The following is an 18,406-nucleotide window of genomic DNA, read 5'->3' on the forward strand; positions in this document are numbered from 1 at the left end:
TCATCTTTCACCAGCTTGATTACATTAAACTGAAGTTTTATTGGTAACTGGTTGTTACAGCAGCTTGTTCTTGGCAATGGTTTATAGAATTAAAAGGTCAGCCCAGCTCTCTTGATCTGAAGTTTCTCATGAAACTTTATTTTCTTTTTTTTCAAAGTGGTTGTATACCCCTTTAGCACATTTTTACCTACAGGTAAGCCTATAATAAGGCTTACCTGTATGTAAAATTAATATCTCCTAAACCTATACGGTTTAGGAGATATTGACCTTGCATGCAGCCGCTGATGTCAGCGGCGCATGCGCTCTGAAGGTCAGGCGGATGCTGCCGGAAAATCAGGGCTCCTTGCTGGAAAGAAGACTCCTGCGTGCATGCGCGGGAGTGACATCATCGCAGCTCTGGCCACTCACAGCGCCGGAGCCGCGAACCCGGAAGAATCGCAGAGGCAAAATGCCAGCTCCATTTTCGGTGACCGGGAGACGATGTGGAGGACTTCCTTCTAAGGTAAGTATTTCATAATGAGCTAGTATGGGGTGCATATTAGCTCATTATGCCTTTGCCTTATAGGTTTTTTAAATTCTTCTGGGTATACAACCGCTTTAATAACAAACATGTTATACTTACCTGCTATGTGCAATGGATTTGCACAGAGTAGCCCAGATTCTCTTCTCGGGTCCCTCTCCAGCACTACTGGCTCCTCCCCCTTGACCAGTACCCCAATAGCCGCTTGCTATGAGGGCACTGGTGTGTGTCCGCTCCCAAGCCTCGCTCTATTTACTAAAGGCAAATAGACTTTGCACTTTGCAAGCGCAGTTGCACTCTGAAAAAGCAGTTGCTCCAGAGCTTAGTAAATGAGCAGAAGCTCTGTTGACTTCCATCATCCAATCATGTGCAAGCAAAAATTATGTTCGTTTTATTTTCCTTGCACGTGTTTCGGTATTCTTTGCAAAGTGAAGTTTTACCTTATTTACTAAGCTCTGGAGCAACTGCTCTTGCAGAGTGTACAGTCTATTTGCCTTTAGTAAATTAACCCCATAGAGCCACAGTTCGCCCCCACCCCCTGCTCTTTCCTGGCTCACTGGCTGTGATTGACAACAGTGGGAGCCAATGGCTCCTGCTGCTGTGTCTCAGCCAATGAGGAGAGAAAGACCTGGGACAGCCAAGGCTCCCGTGCACATCGCTGGATTGGGATGGGGCTCAGGTGAGTATAATGGAGGGGCTGTAGGGGGAGCAGCACACAGAAGATTTTTTTTTTTACCTTAATGAATAGAATGCATGAAGCTAAAAAACCTTTAGCCTTTACAATCACTTTAACTTTTTGACAGCCCATGTCTAGTTACTCTCTTCCTTTTCAGTGTTCCAGCCTCCAGGCATTCAATACTTCAGGGAGTGTCCATGCAACAATGTAAAAGGAAAGATGGGAGACACGGGCCAATGGAGAAGTGAGTATAAGACATCTTCTATTGCAGAGAATTGTAGATTATTTAGAAGTGGCAGGGTCACTTTCAAACAGTATTAAACCCTCAGTAAAAAATCCAGTTCTTCCTTTAACTTCCCAAAACTAGCTGTATAATAAAATCTTTTTGCACGAAGAACAAATGTTTCTCATAGGATCTCTGTGCTGTTTCCCTTTCCCCTTCACTTTCATGAACTTTCAAATTGGAAGCACACACTTTTCAAGTGGGTTTGATATAAAATTTGGGACTACATGTCCCATGATTCCTGAAATGCTGAACAGAGTGTGCATACCCTAAGGCCATCACACAGAGTGTGCATACCCTAAGGCCATCTCCTCGCAGCCCCATCTCCCTATGCCACAGGTGTGAATTAAGGCCATCTCCTCACAGCCTCTATCCCAGCACCAGTCTCCCCACAGCGCAAGAACATAGTGCGCATGAGTGTCCTAAGGATGTCTCCTTGCAGCCTCAGCCTCCCCGCAGCCCAAGAATAGAGCGCACATGTGTGTCTTAAGGCTAAGGATGTCTCCTTCCAGTAACAGTCCCCCCACTGCCAAGAACATAGTGTATATGGGTGCCCTAAAGCCATCTCTTCACAGCCCTTGTCTCTCTGATGCTGGGAACATGCATGTCCATGCATACCCTAAGGATATCTACCTCTTAGCCCCATTCTCCCACTGCCAAAGGTGTGCCCTAAGGCTATCTCCTTACTCCTCACAGCCCCAGTCTCCCCGCTGCCAAGAACATAGTGTGCATGCATGCCCCAATGAAGTCTCCTCACAGCCCCAGTCTCCCCACAGCCTGGAAATATAGTGTGCATGTATGTCCTAAGGATGTCTCCTTGCAGCTCCAGTCTCCCGGCTGCCCAAGGCTGCCTCATGATTCCTGGAGTGCTGAAGTGGCATGTAAAAATAGAGTCTCAGCTGGGTGTGTGCACGTCATGGTGGCTTAAGGGAGACCCTGCAAGGTAACAAGGAGTTTGGCAGTTTTGGTGGAGTTTTCCAGTGTCTTATATTTCTAAGGGGCTGGTGAAATCGCTACACAAGAATTGCTAGGTCTTACTTGGGATTGAAGAATGTACCAGAAGGAGAGGGCTCACCCCTGCTGCAGAAGAAAGAGAAGACCCACAATGTAGTTGGGAATAATGGTGGGAAGATCTTAGTGCATTAGTCCTTAAGATATGTATGAAACCACAAGATAACTCAACACTACCCAAAACCTAAATGTCTTTTTTGGGTGGAGTGATACTTTAAGGATGACTATACAAGAGCCAGGGCTGCTTCAAACAATACAAGGAACACACATGATAACTGGAAAATGTTACACAATTTTACCTTTATCTAAGCAACCTTCCACAGGCAGAAAATGTATATTAAACAGCATGCATGGAGGGAATTTACTAAATCTGGAGCATCAGAAACTGGTACAGCTGTGCATGGTAGCCAATCAGCTTCTAACCGCAGCTTGTTCAATTAAACTTTGACAATAAAATCTGGACGCTGATTGGTTTCTATGCAGAGCTGCATTAGATTTTGCACGCTCCAGTATTAGTAAATCTCCCCCATAGTGTAGTTAATTATTCACTTAGGATAATGTCTTTTTAAAACTGAGAACTTTTTCTTATTCAGTGGAGCAGTGAAAAATATATGGTCATGAGCACAATGACCCATAACAACCAATCAGATCATTCATTTTAATCAGATCAGTGAGAGATTAATTCTAATTAAATGCTACACTGCTCCCTGCCCTCCTCAGATTCAGTTTTAAAGCTGATTCATAGTAATCTGGTGCATTGTAATACAGGACTATATCTCATAACATCCAATCAGGTGTGAGCTTATATCCTCAAAGCTGCATCAAAAAAATGATTACTGCACTCTGATTGGTAGCTGTGGACAACACCTTCTTCTTTATCAGTTTCTTATGGCATGGGGTGAAAAATAAAATTTTATTATCCATCTGCTTGTTTTGCAGACAATGAGCCACAAGAACCAGACATGGCTTATATTTTTCAATGCCAAATAGATTTTTGCAGCGACGTCAAAAATGTAAAAGCATGATGCAGAAGACATACATATGATTAAAAAATATTGGAACAAATGCATTGCATAAAGGAAATTATAGACAGTTATGTACTCCTGAGCACTGTGTTATGCACTAACCCATGGCAACCAATCAGAAACCATCAGTCTTTGTTTTAGTGGCTCATGGTTGATAAAAAATTACATCTGATTGGTTGCTTGGAGCTTTCTATTAAATTTGCACCAGGATGCACAAAGAGACCCGCAAACTGCAACATCAAGATACACAAAAAATATTGCAACCAATCAAAAACAATCAATCCTTGTTATAAATGCTGATTGCTGATAAAAATTGGCATCTGAATGGTTGCAAATTGCAAATTAAACTGGATACACAAAAAAGAAACAACAACAAAAAAAAAAAAAAGTAAAAAAAAGAAGAAGAATTTCAAGAATTTGAAGATGATAGAATTGCCCGGCAACCTCATACATGTTACATTCCTTGAAAACTGGAATATTAAAGATGCATAAAATAAACCAAATCTAAAATAATAAAAAAGAACAATGTAAAGAACTTGTCTGTTGCATCACTTTAAAAAACAAACGTGAATTTGACAGTAGAAGAAATTCAATTGTCTTACCTCTTACGATGAAACGTTTGCAGCTGGAAGGAAGTCACTGGCTGCTTTGGAAAGAGAAGAGAAAAAAACGACACAGGAGTTGCTTAAAACACAGCTCTATTGAATTAAATTCTCAGACTTTTTTTTGTTAGCCACTCCCCGAAAAGAGAAAGAAAAAAAAAAAATAGGACTTGCACAAAATGAATCCTTATCCCCTATGTTTACAACTGGCAGCCAGTAACAGTCATTGTCCTCAGCCTAGTCCAACAGGCAGCCAATGGGTTTTGTGTAGCAAGAAAAAAAAAAAAAAAAGAAAAAAAGGTGGGTTTTAGCTTGAGTGTAGAAAAATGCTTGTCATTCCCTAAGCATGCTCAGAGTCAGCCCTCATCGCAAAACCAAATTTGAACAGCCTGCCAAAAGCTCTAACATGTCCTTTTTTGGTTATGCTTTCCACGGCCTCTGTAAGTAAATCCACTGTCGAGAGGAGATCATAAGAAATCTTAATCCTACAAAAAAAAAAAAAATTGGATGTCTCGTGGAACTCCGAAGCAACTTTTTGGCAAAGTTTAGAAATGCAATCGGCCGAAACAAAGGGGCATCGATAAACATAGATCTATAGGTAGAGGAGGGAGAGGAGGAAAAATGTAGGAGCGGAATTGTTCCTTTGGTTTAAATTAAAGCCACATGTTGCCCCTGGCGTCTATGGCCTATTAAAAAAAAAAAAAAAAAAAAAAAAAAAAGGGCTTTTCGTAGGCTTGTCTGCCTTCGAGCAGTACAGGAAAAGAACAGTATTGTAATGTCATGCGATTGGCTGCTGTCCCAATAGGTGTCTGTGTGTAGGCTTGTAACTACTGTCCCACTACTGTACAATGGGAGAAATCATTCATATCCAATGTTTGGGACTAATATGACATTTGTTTATAAGGACCGGGGTGTCCCGGATAAAAGTTAATCCTCTTTCCGACAGAATACATATACTGTACTTACATGGTAGATTATCAGAGGGTAATAAGTCTTTAGGTTTAAAAAAAAAAAAAGGATTTTTTAAGGGACCCAATAAATTAAGAGTATAATATCTTAGGTGAACAAAGTCTGCTAAAAAAATAAATAAAAGATCTCATATAAGTTTTAATTTTCCAATATTTGTTTTGAAAATATCAAGTACAGAAAATAGAGATGTTGCCAACAGCTAAAATAGAATCTCAGTTTATCACCAGTGCAACATAAGCATAGCTCTCAACTGTCCCTGATTTCGAGGGACTGTCCTTGATTTGGAGCAATGTCCCTCTGTCCCTCATTCCTCCTCATTTGTCTCTCATTTTGGTCTGATCTATATAGTTGTATATAAAATGCACTTTTTATCTTTCAAAAAGTGTTTCCCAGTGCTAAACCTTTCATCCAATTTCTAAATTGCTGCATTTGTAAATTTTAAAAGCCAATATAAAGGAATAGTAGTGGTAAAAAAGTCCCTTGTGGATTTAATTAACCTTTTTTTTTGTTAATTCTCCTTTAAGGGGGTGTGGCAGGGAGCGTGTCATATGTCTACATACATTTGCTAGTAAGTGTCCCTCATTCCCATCTCAAAATGTTGGGGGGTCTGCATAAGAGTACATAAAAAATTAGGACAATAATTATTCAGATAAACATGTGTTCTTCAAACAAGAAAATATATAATAAACAACAGCCTAGGAAGGCAGGAAACATACAGTATCTCCCAAAAGTGAGTAGACCCCTCACATTTTTGTAAATATTTTATTATATCTTTTCATGTGACAGCACTGAAGAAATTACACTTTGCTACAATGTAAAGTAGTGAGTGTACAGCTTGTATAACAGTGTAAATGTGATGTCCCCTCAAAATCACTCAACACACAGCCATTAATGTCTAAACCGCTGGCAACAAAAGTGAAAATGTCCAAATTGGGCCCAAAGTGTCAATAGTTTGTGTGTCCACCATTATTTTCCAGAACTGCCTTAACCCTCTTGGGCATGGAGTTCACCAAAGCTTTACAGGTTGCCACTGGAGTCTTCTTCTACTCCTCCATGACGACATCACGGAGCTGGTGGATGTGAGAGACCTTGCGCTCCTCCACCTTTCCGTTGGAGGATGCCCCACAGATGCTCAATAGGGTTTAGGTCTGGAGACATGCTTGGCTAGTCCATCATCTTTACCCATAGCTTCTTTAGCAAGGCAGTGGTCGCCTTGGAGGTGTGTCTGGGGTTGTTATCATGTTGGAATACTGCCCTACGGCCCAGTGTCCGAAGAGAGGGGATCATGCTATGCTTTAGTATGTCACAGTACATGCTGGCATTCATGGTTCCCTCAATGAACTGTAGCTCCCCAGTGCTGGCAGCACTCATGCAGCCCGAGACCATGACACTCCCACCACCATGCTTGACTGTAGGCAAGACTCACTTGTCTTTGTACTCCTCACCTGGTTGCCGCCACACACAATTGACACCATCTGAACCAAATAAGTTTATCTTGGTCTCATCAGACCACAGGTTATGGTTCCAGTAATCCATGTCCTTAGTTTGCTTGTCTTCAGCAAACTGTTTGCGGGCTTCCTTGTGCATCATCTTTAGAAGAGGCTTCCGGGCGTGGCTTGGCTATACAGCGGTGAGGACGTGTCTCTCTCGTGCTCCGGTGCCGACACATTATTTTCAGCACTCTCACTAATCTGCTCGCTCCCATCCACCTCATAAAGATGCGGAAGAGATCTGGCAAGCCTCTGCCCAAGAAAGGAGCTGCTGTGGGATCGATTAAACAGTTCCTAGCCGCAGAACCAGACGATCCGGCGGACATGGACGACCTAGGCCGCTCTCCTGGTGGTGTGAGCTCCGGTACAGGCTCCCCCCCCGACACAGGCCTGAACACAGACACCGCTCTCCAGTATCCTCGGCTGGCTCGGAGGGAGAGGAGAACTCCCCCAGACATTCGGGAGTTGCGGCTCTGGTAAGCGAACTATCGACTAAGTCTGAACTGGCTTCCATGCTGTTAGGCCTTGAACGTGCCATTAAAAAGGAAGTGTCTGCAGTGCGCGCCGACCTCTCACACGTCTTAGAGAGGGTAGAGGAGACAGAGCAGCGCCTTGACCGCCACGCGGTGGCCATAAGACACCTACAAACTTCAACCCGCGAACTCACTATAGCTCATAGAATGGCATTGTATAAAATCGAGGACCAGGAAAACCGCAACAGGCAGAATAATATCCGGATTAGAGGTCTGCCAGAGGCGACTGGGGATGAGGATCTTCTCCCCTCCGTCCGGGGGATCTTCAGTGGCTTACTGGGCCAGGCTGTTGACCACCCATTGAAAATAGATCGAGTGCACAGGGCCTTTCGCCCTCGTAATCTCTCTTCAGATGTCCCTCGCGATGTAATTTGCAGGATTCACTATTATGAGAAAAAAGAACTCATTATGAAAAAAGCTAGAGATGCTGCCTCGCTGGACTTTGATGGCGCCATGTTATCTTTTTTCCCAGACCTTGCTAGGGAGACTCTGGAGCGCCGCAGGGCTCTGTGCCCCTTGATGGAGAAATTGCGAGCCGCCTCGATTAAATACAGATGGGGTTTTCCGGCTGCACTGATCGCTAACAAAGATGGTAAGACAGCGATTCTCTGATTTCCTGAGGAACTGGAAAAATTCTGCATGTTAACATATCTCCGCCGGAGCTTCCTGGTTGGCAGGATCACATCCCACCTCTGCCCACTAACGCCGAAACAAGATGGCAAAAAAGTTGACCGTAAACATCGCTCTTCTGCCTCTGGAGGTTCACCCGAATTGGGTTGACCCATCAAGTTGGATGGCTCAAGCTCTTTGTCCACTTTACACCTGTCCCACCCGGATCTCTTCTGACTGTTACTAGGTCCTTTACACTTTGGTAATAGTACAGAATCGGAAGGTTGTTGTTTAGGCCTTAAGTTACCTGTCTGCATGGCGTCGCCATAGCAGTCTAATGTCAGGCCCTAGTTTTGTTTGATTTCATATATGTTTTTATGCTCCTACGTGTTTTATGTTTTATACTCCGGGCATCCAGTCGTATGGCCTACCACGACTGGGTTAAGGTGTAATGATGCACTTTAAGTGCCTTGCTATTTGCAATTCTCACTTTGTGATTGTAACGAGCCCCTTGCTCGCTCGATTCCACTCTCCCGACACTCCTCTGCAGCTATTGAATCAGATTGCAACGTCTGATGGTTCGGTCATCCAATGTTCCGGGATTAGAACTACAGCTATGTGCCGTTCTAACCCAGTTGTGATAGCTCAGAACAAACACCAGGCAGGCTGTATGTAAGTTCAAACAGGAATCTCTCTTTTATTGCAAAATACAGGCTTTTATACACAAAAAGTGGAGGTGCAGACCTCCTGCTCATATTACTCTAACAATACAGCTGTAACCTAATTAACCTAATTAACATGAGCTAATTAACTAATCCCTTTAGACAGCCTAGATGACTCAGACATGACCGTTAGGCCAGACTGGCCGTCTTGTAGTTCAGAAAATCCAATCAACATTATCACAATCAACATAGACTCTTCTTCACACAATAGCAGAGTTAATTAACACAAATAACAATGGGGATCTAATGACTCTTAGATCCCATAGTAGACTTATTTACAATACACATTTTAGCAGACAATAGACAGACAGGTGTTGGAATTTACATCAGCATCTCCTAACAGTATCTGTCCCAGCATTATGAATCAGCCACTATTCCAATATGGCAAATCCAGGGACCCCAGAGTCTGTGTGTCCTGGGGGACCAGGACCCGAATCCACAGTAATACCACCTCAAGGGTCCCCAGGCATACAGCTCACAAAGATCACCGTTCCCCCAAATGCAAGGGCCCCCGATTGATCGGCAAGAGGCTAGCATACAGTCCCCTCCAAAAGTCTCTTTCCCGGCTAGGTCTGTCACAGTGATGTTTTGATGTCGGCGCCGGGGCAGCCCGACGACGCCCACACCAATCTCAGTGACCATGTGCATATGCACGGAGACCTTCACTCCCCTGTTTTTGGGGTGCTGTGGGGGCCTGCGTCCCCATGCTCCTGCTCATATTTGGGTGACGGGTATGGGGGGGCTGGGCCACTCGTGTGCCCCACCATGCACCGCAGTTTTATGCGTGCACTTTTTGACCACCCCCCCCGAATGGTCTAAGTTTCTTTTACTATTGGATTTTGATTGTCCTTTTCTTTTATTCTTATAACTTCTTTACTTTTCTTTCCCCCTCTCCCCCTGCCCTTTCTCCTCTCAACTTCTTCCTCCCTGCCTCAGGTCCGATTCCTCAGGTCTCTTTTAATGTACGGGGGCTGTATGCCCCGGGATAGAGGCACAATTTATATAGGGAGCTGGGTCGCCTGCGGGGAGACATCGTTTTCCTCCAGGATCGGATGTACATAAAGCTAAAGGAGTGGCCATTGGGTTCCGCAGGGGCACCTCCTTCACGTCCGAAACCATGTTATGTGATCCACTTGGGCGTTTTCTGTTCATTAGAGGCACCCTGGGTAGTATGCCTTGTACCCTAGCAACTATATATGCTCCCAACCGTGACCAAGCTGGCTTCATTGCCTCCACACTTAAAAAACTTAGAGACTTTGCACGTGGGTGCGTTCTCCTGGCTGGAGATTTTAATACCCAATTGGAACCTGCCATAGATATGTCTAGAGGTAGAACTAACATCCCACATAAACAATTGTTGTTCATACGTAAACGCCTACACGAATCCCAACTGGTTGATATATGGAGAATTATGCATCCACGAACGAAAGACTACACTCACTTTTCTCAGGTTCACCATTCTTACTCAAGAATAGACTTTTTTCTTATCGATCACCATCATCTCTCACTTCCCACAAACACTCATATTGATTCATCTCCCCTATCGGATCATGCCCCGAATCTACTAACTATAAAAATCCCTTCCCTACCACAAAGGTCTACTAATTGGAAGCTTAACGAACATCTCATAGCTGAGGAAATAGACAAAAAACAAATAGGTGAGGATTTATCCCTTTATTTTACTGAGAATCAACACCCTGACATTTCGTCGGGCACGCTTTGGGAGGCGCACAAGGCCCATATCAGGGGAAAGCTCATAGAAATGGGGGCTAGGAAAAAGAGGGAACGGACACTTCAACAATCTAAGTTGTTAAATGATATTAGGGATCTGGAGCAATCACACAAAGCGAAACAATCTCAAGCGGTACTACACAATCTGACTCTGAAGAGGGAAGAATTGAAGTCTCTTTTCCACACAGAACAAAAACAACAAGCTCGCATAGTGGCCCAAAGTTTTTACGCATGGGGTAATAAACCGAGCAGATTATTGGCCCGCTCACTACAACAAATGAAAACAGCTACCTTTATAGCTAAAATTAAAAACACTGCAGATGAGTTAGTACACGACACGCCATCCATAGCTAAAGAGTTTCGGGAGTTCTATCAACACTTATATCATGTCCAACATTCAGTAACAGATCGAGACGCTAAGACTAAGCTTATTAGGGACTATTTAGCACAAGCCAACCTACCCATATTATCACCTGACATTCTGGCTACCCTGGATGGGGAGCTCACCACTTCAGAGTTACGCTTTGCTTTAAAAGCTATGGCAAATGGTAAAGCCCCAGGTCCGGATGGATTTACTGTAGCATATTACCGTGCATTTGCAGATATCCTCCTTCCGCATTTAACCTCCTATGCTAATGCGATCTCTGATGGTGGGTCCCTCAGACCTGAAACCACCCACGCACACATTACTATCATTCCCAAACCCGGCAAAGACCCGAGTGCATGTGGAAGCTACCGCCCTATTTCGCTGTTAAACATTGACGCCAAAATATATGCTAAAGCTATTGCGAATAGACTCCTTCTCTTAATTCCGCAATGGATATCCACCGACCAAACGGGATTTATCCCTGGTAGGGAGGCAAGGGATAATTCCCTTCGTACCCTATCTTTGATAGCCCATGCTCGGGGGTCATCCCAGCCCACCCTGTTGCTATCAACGGATGCTGAAAAAGCATTTGATAGGGTGGACTGGGACTATCTCATGGCAACACTGTCTCACCTGGGTATTGGGGCTCCCCTCCTGACTCAAATATCGGCACTTTATCATTTCCCCACGGCTCAATTAAGAATGAATGGCACCCTTAGTGCTCCATTCACTCTGTATAATGGCACTCGACAGGGTTGCCCCCTCTCACCTATTTTATTCGCCCTATCGCTTGAACCCTTTTTGTCTACTGTGAGACATAACCCCTCTATACATGGGATTACCATAGGTTCATTTGAACACAAATATGCCGCATATGTGGACGATATCTTGTTCTATGTGCAACAAACCCTCATATCTCTTCCTAACATTCTGTCGGAATTCGCAAAATATGGTGCCATCTCTAAATGTAAAATTAATATGTCCAAATCAGAAATCCTAAATATATCTGTCCCCGCACAGACTGCTTCCCAATTGAAAAGATCTTTTTCCTTTAGCTGGCAGGCACACAAAATGAAATACTTAGGTATTTACCTTACTCCGAACCCAGACGCCCTATTTCGTTCAAACTTCTTACCCCTATTAAACACGATTAAAGCTGACCTACAAAAATGGTCTCAGATGGCTCATTCGTGGCTGGGGAGGATAGGGGTTGTAAAGATGAACATACTACCCAGGTTACTGTTTTTATTTCAAATGATCCAGTTTGGACTACCTGTAGGCTTTTTTACAATAATAAAATCGTTGATTGGCAAATATATATGGAACAGAAAACGCCCTAGGCTCGCTAGGACCCCTCTCAATAGATCTAAGCGAGAAGGGGGCTTAGCCTTACCAGACTTTAAAAAGTATTTAATGGCGATCATCTTGACCAGAATCGCTGATTGGAGATTCCATAAGGCATCTAAGCTTTGGGTGGAGCTGGAAGCGGAGCTAAGTGGATCTGACCTCTTTACGCAACTATGGGTTCCTAAGAATTATAGATCCCTATCGTCCAAGATGTCTCCGCTTACACACTCTACCCTTATGATATGGGATTCATTATGTAAGACAAATAATTGGCCATATAATTCGCCTCTCATGCCACTGACAGGCCATAACTACTTCCCGCCGGGGAACATAGACCCCAAAATTCATACATGGACTTTAGGGAGGTTGGCCCAACTATAGCAAGTTACCACCCCAACGGGAATTATCCCCTTGAACACAATTCTACATGACTCTGTGATTACACCTGTGGATCAATGGAGATATCGACAACTGGCGGCCTTTGTCCACTCTCTTCCTAAACCTATCAGGTCTTTCACGGAATTAACACCTGTTGAAGCAGCTCTCGCCGAGTTCCAACCAGTGGATAAGCCTGTCTCCCACTTTTATCAATTATTGCAATTGCTAACTCCCGCAGGAGATCCGGCCTTTTTACACAATTGGGAAAAAGATCTTCAGAAAGAACTGTCAACAACCCAAAAAGCTACTATTCTCATAATGTCCCATATTTCTTCTTCAGCCACTAAAACAGCTGAAGTGAACTATAAACTTGTGAGGAGATGGCATTACACGCCCGTGGTACTTCATAAATTCTTTCCACACATCTCCCCCCTGTGTTGGCGGGGATGCGGGGAGAGTGCAACCCGTGCACACATCTGGTGGATCTGCCCGCTGATACGACCATTTTGGTTGACTATCCTTCACTGGATTAAAGAGATCCAAGGATCTGAGGTTCCTAATGATCCGTTGGTTGTACTTTTACATTGTACAGGCAAATCAGTGGGTACATATAAGAAATCCATAACCCCTCACCTTCTTAATGCTGCTAAAGCACTTATCCCCAGATTCTGGAAACAAAAAAATATACCCACTTTACGCCAATGGCTAGTGGAAGTTGACCGTACATATTATATGGAAGATCTCACCTTCTCCCTTAAAAACAAATCCGATTTTGTGAAAAGAATATGGTCCTGCTGGTTTGCCTTTAAATACATAACCGCATTCGCGGAAATTATGTCACATTCTAAGTAAATTGCTTTAGCTGGTTTATATTGCATAATAGGAGTTCGAACTGAGGCAACTCCCCCCCTCCCCCCCCTCCTTTTTCCCTCCATCTTTTCCCCCCACCCCCACCATCTTTTCTCTTACCCTCTTCTACTACTCTACACTTTCTTTCTTCCACTTACTCTTACTCATGTTTGGGTTTCTTAAGGTAATTTGTCTGTACAAGGTCGTTATCTAACACGGACACTACTGCCCATATCAAACCCATATTAGTGATGATGATTTTGTCTCTGACTGGTTACATTTTTGAATACTTTTTGCCTTGGTAGTAGTTACAGAGATTTGATTGATTAGTTAAGAACGAAGTTGGTGCTATTTACTTACTTAACTATCTGACAAAAATAATGTACGATTTGGTTGTCCATTTACTTGCATTTTCTCTGTATTGTATATTGCATAATGTACCATTTACTTCTATTTTTCTCCTAATAAAAAATAATTAAACAAAAAAAAGAAGAGGCTTCCTTCTGGGACAACAGCCATGCAGACCAATTTGATGCAGTATGTGGCGTATGGTCTGAGCACTGCCAGGCTGACCCCCCACTCCTTCAACCTCTGCAACAATGCTGGCAGCACTCATACGTTTATTTCCAGTATCAGTATAAGCCGGCGCAGTGATACTGCTGCACTCCACCTGCCCTCCAGTGCCTCTTCTGCTTTCATAGGATAGGAGTGCTGGCCCTGTGATATTCCTGGCTTTGTCTCTGAATGGCTTTGGAGGTATATGTTTGACCTTAACATCTTTAACAACATCGCCTTTACATGGTGTGTGGGTCCGCAAGCCATGCCTTCAACCATCTTTGGGATCAACTGCTTACTGCGTCATATTGCTTGACTAGACATCTAAAGTCCCTGGAGGAAAAGGCCCTGGCTGGGTATTAGCCACAAGTGTCAAAACTTGTGCAGCTGGTAAGCGTGCACTCTGTGTGGTGGTGGATTCACTCTGTCTGTCCTATAAAGTCACAAGATTCTCACCAAACGTTTGCTGTCTGTCCATTTTCAATTGGAGGAATTTTCAAGGTTTCACTGTCCACTGGAGGACTTTATATATGTTACATGATTCATTGTTTGGGACTTATTACCATTATTTTTTCATTTATTCATTTTTTTTGTTTGTATACATATTTGGCTATGTCACTTTGAGAGCGCAGCTCACTTTCTATCTAACCAGATTTGTGGAGTGCACGACTAATAGGTGTCCTGTGGACAGATTCTCCCACCTGATTTGTGGATCTCTGCAGAGTTACCATGGGGCTCTTGGCTGCTTCTCTGATTAATGCTCTCCTTGTCCGGCCTATCAGTTTAGGTGGACGGCCATGTCTTTGTAGGTTTGCAGTTGTGCCATACTCTTTCTATTTTCGGATGATGGATAGAACAGTGCTCCGTGAGACGTTAAAAGCTTGGGATATTTTTTTTTATAACCTAAACCTACTTTAAACTTCTCCACAACTTTATCCCTGAACTGTCTGGTGTGTTCCTTGGCCTTCACGATGCTGTTTGTTCACTAAGGTTCTCTAACAAATCTCTGAGGGCTTCACAGAACAGCTGTATTTATACTAAGATTAAATTACACACAGATGGAATCTATTTACTAATTAGGTGACTTCTGAAGACAATTTGTTCCACTAGATTTTAGTTAGGGGTATCAGAGTAAGACCCCATACACACTATTAGATTTTCTGCAGATTTTTGTCTTCAGATTTACCAAAACCATATAATATGAGGTCAAATCTTAAGAGTTTCAATTTGTATGCAATCAGGCAGGTCCTTGCATTACATGGCTTTGGTAAATCTGAAGACAAAAATCTGCAGAATATCTAATAGTGTGTGTGTGTGATCTAAAGAGGGGTGGATACAAACGCACGCCACACTTTTCAGATGTTTATTTGTAAAAAATGTTGAAAGTCATTTCTCATTTACCTTCCACTTCACAATTACGTGCCACTTTGTGTTGGTCTATCACATAAAATCCCAATAAAATACATTTACGTTTTTGGTTGTAACATGATAACATGTGGAAAAATTCAAGGGGTATGAATACTTTTTCAAGGCACTGTAAGCATAAGGAGAGGCTGCGGGGGGAGGCTGCACCCAAAAGGTTTTTTATCTTAAAGTGTTACTAAACCCAAAACTGTAAAATCAGTCTGTATTTGCAGTAAAGCATGCTTGTTATACTCACTGTGGAGCCTAAGGGGTTAATCCTCTGAAAGGCTGTCTGATCTTGTCTTCTTTGAGCCTCCCCTTCTTCCACAGTCCACAATCCATCTGCTGATAGAACAGAGCCTTGGAGTCACTTTGCACATGCTCAGTTTGGAGTGTATTGCTACAGAGTTTTTTTTTTTTAATTGGGAGGGTGCAACCATACAGACAGAGGGTCAGGGTTCCCGCAGCCTCATAGGACAGTCAGAGTGGAATGGAAACTCCTCCTACAAGCTTTAACCAAACACTGATAGAAGTTACAAGACTGCTATATACTGTTGATGAGAAAAGGTATTTAGCAGCTTATGTTTACTAAAATGATTGTATTTCCATATTCTGTGTACTGTGAGAGACCAGATATAGTGAATGCAGGGTCCTGGGTTTAGTAACACTTTAAAGCATAGAATGCATTAAGGTAAAAAACCTTCTGCCTTTACAACCACTTTAACTTGTTTTCAATATTTTTTAAATCTGCAGATTTCAGTAAAATAATACCTGGTGACCCTCCCCTGCAGGTACTTGTTCAGGCACTGCCTATTATAGTATGACAACACTCTCTTTCCCAGCTGGATGACAGAGCGGAGAGCTCCCGCTGTGACAGCTCTTGTATGTAAAACACCGGTCGCCATAAAGTCCCGCTTCCTGGACCAGCATTGGACCAGGGTGCTGTCTATCACAAAGCTGGTCCATGAGGCAGGACTTTATGGTAAACCGGTGTTTCACATACAAGATCTGTCACAGCGGGAGATCTCTGCTCTGTCATCCGGCCGCCTCTCCTAATGACCCTTGCTGCAGATATGGACACAGATGAGACTGGACTTATGGGCACTGATGGGCACAGCTGAGACTTCACTTATGGGCACTAATAGGCTGCACTGATGGGCATTGATAAGCTGCACTGATGATCACAGATAGGCTGCACTGATGGGCACTAATAAGCTGCACCGATGGGCACTGAGGGGGCCCTGATAAGGCTGCACTTATGAGCACTGTTAAGCTGCACTGATGAGGCGGCAGTGATGAGGCTGCACTGATGGGCACTGATGAGGTTGCACTAAGGCGGCACTGATGAATCTACACTGATGGGCACTGATGAGGCTGCACTGATTAGGGGACACTGATGGACACAGATGAGACTGCACTTATGGGCATGGATGGGCACAGATAGGCTGCACTGATAAGCTGCACTGATGGACACAGATATGCTGCACTGATAAGCTACACATATGGGCACTGATAAGCTTCACTGATGAGCGGCACTGATGAAGCTGCACTGATGGGCACAAATGAGACTGCACTTATGGGCACAGATAGGCTGCACTGATGGGCACTGATAAGCTGCACTAATGAGCACTGATAGGCTGCACTAATAAGTTGCACTGATGGGCACTGAGGGGGCACTGATAAGGCTACACTTATGGGCACTAATAAGCTGCACTGATAAGGGGGCACTGATGAAGCTGCACTGATGGGGCTCCACTAAGGTGGCACTAATGGGCACTGATGAAGCTGCACTGATGGGTACTGATGAGGCAGCACTGATGGGCACAGATAAGCTGCACTGATGGGCACTGCAGATGGGCACTGATAAGCTGCACTGATGGGTACTGACGAGGCTGCACTGATAATCTGCACTGATGAGTACTGAGGTGGCACTGATGAGGCTGCACTTCTGGACACTGATAAGCCTGTTTATTATTGTGACCTGTGATTGGCTACAGCTAATCACATGGTACAGGGCGCCAGGTACCATGTGATAGCTGTACCATGTGATAGATCACAATAGTAAGAAAGCAGTTATGAATAGAAGCCATTCATGACTGTTCTGTTTACATAAATCCATGTGATCGCTGTGATAACATGATACCCCAGCCACCTTGATCTGACACAGCGGTCACAGAATCACATCTCTGCATGCCCCAGGGGGCTCACATATGCACCGCAATGTACCAGTACGTCGTGATGCCTGCAGCTGCCACCGGCTCGCAGTAAATGTACTGTGGGTGGTTGGCAGATGTTTAAATATACAGAAATGAAGATTGGACTCATAACAGACTTTTCATAGGATATGTTTTTTCATGTTAAAGTATATGTGAACACTCACATTGTAAAACAACCCATTCAGGTTAAAATAGAAATGAATGGCAAACATTGTTGTATATAAAAACATTATAAATACTTTTTTCCCCTTTTTATAAGTGATCACTCACTGTTCATTGTTCTCAGCTGCATAAGGAGCTCAGAGCACTGGGTGTGGGGGGGAAACAGCAGCACGCTGGTCTTCCTAGTGAATGACTGTGCAAGAGGGGGAGGCTTATCAGGATAAGGAGGAGAGCAGGCAGTGTTCTAGTGTCAATTCTTAATAGGAAAGTTGACGGACTGACATGAACACCAGGGATTTCACACAAAAGAAGCAATACAAAGAGGACAGAATACTTTTTCATACAAGACCATGGTACAGCAAACACATATCAGGAACATGAAATGGGGTAACATATTCTTTCAGTAATGTGTAGGTATAACACTTCCAGGTATTTATTACCTATGACAGAGACTACAGTACTACCCCTATCCATGCTTTCAACTGCTTTTCTCTCCGGAAGGAGGACACCATCTTTATTCAGGCATGATTTAGGGTCCCTCTCTGCTTCCTGGACGGAGATGCCAGTTCAGAGATAACACAATTGTAAATCCTGGTGTCTGTACAGTTCTTGGCTGTGTTCATAAAAGTCTGATGCAGATCAGCCCCTGCTGCAGACTCTCTATGTTACTAGCTAGAAAGTTACAGTGTTGCAACAGTGCAATGAATTGGAGAGTGGTGATTGAGGAAATGCTTCCTTCTGTCTGCAGCAGACATCATTTCAGTCTAGGCAAAGTCACTGGACTAGAGCTCAAGAACGGCTTTGTAAAATATTTGTAAAAACCCAAATTTCCTTTTTACATTTTGGACTGAGGAAATATTAAAGCTCTTGACTGGAGTTTAGCTGTCTGTGTCTCCGCTGGGGAGGTTCACCATTATTTTTCTTAGCGACTGTTGTCAAACAAATCAGAACAGTGCA

The 18,406-nt window shown here is 43.6% G+C and overlaps 1 protein-coding gene across 4 annotated transcripts in view; it reads right to left on the reverse strand.

Moving 5' to 3' along the window:
* The window catches only part of CALD1 (caldesmon 1), a 266,015-nt gene extending 261,739 nt beyond the window's left edge, over positions 1–4,276 (reverse strand). For all 4 annotated transcript variants that reach the window (XM_073621277.1, XM_073621276.1, XM_073621272.1 and 1 more), the window contains exon 1: positions 4,118–4,276. The gene's annotated coding sequence lies outside the window, so the exon portion shown is untranslated. The remainder of the gene's footprint in view (positions 1–4,117) is intronic.
* Between the last annotated feature and the right edge of the window lie 14,130 nt (positions 4,277–18,406).

Source organism: Aquarana catesbeiana, linkage group LG03 (assembly GCF_042186555.1).
Source record: "Aquarana catesbeiana isolate 2022-GZ linkage group LG03, ASM4218655v1, whole genome shotgun sequence".
Lineage (NCBI taxonomy): Eukaryota > Metazoa > Chordata > Amphibia > Anura > Ranidae > Aquarana > Aquarana catesbeiana.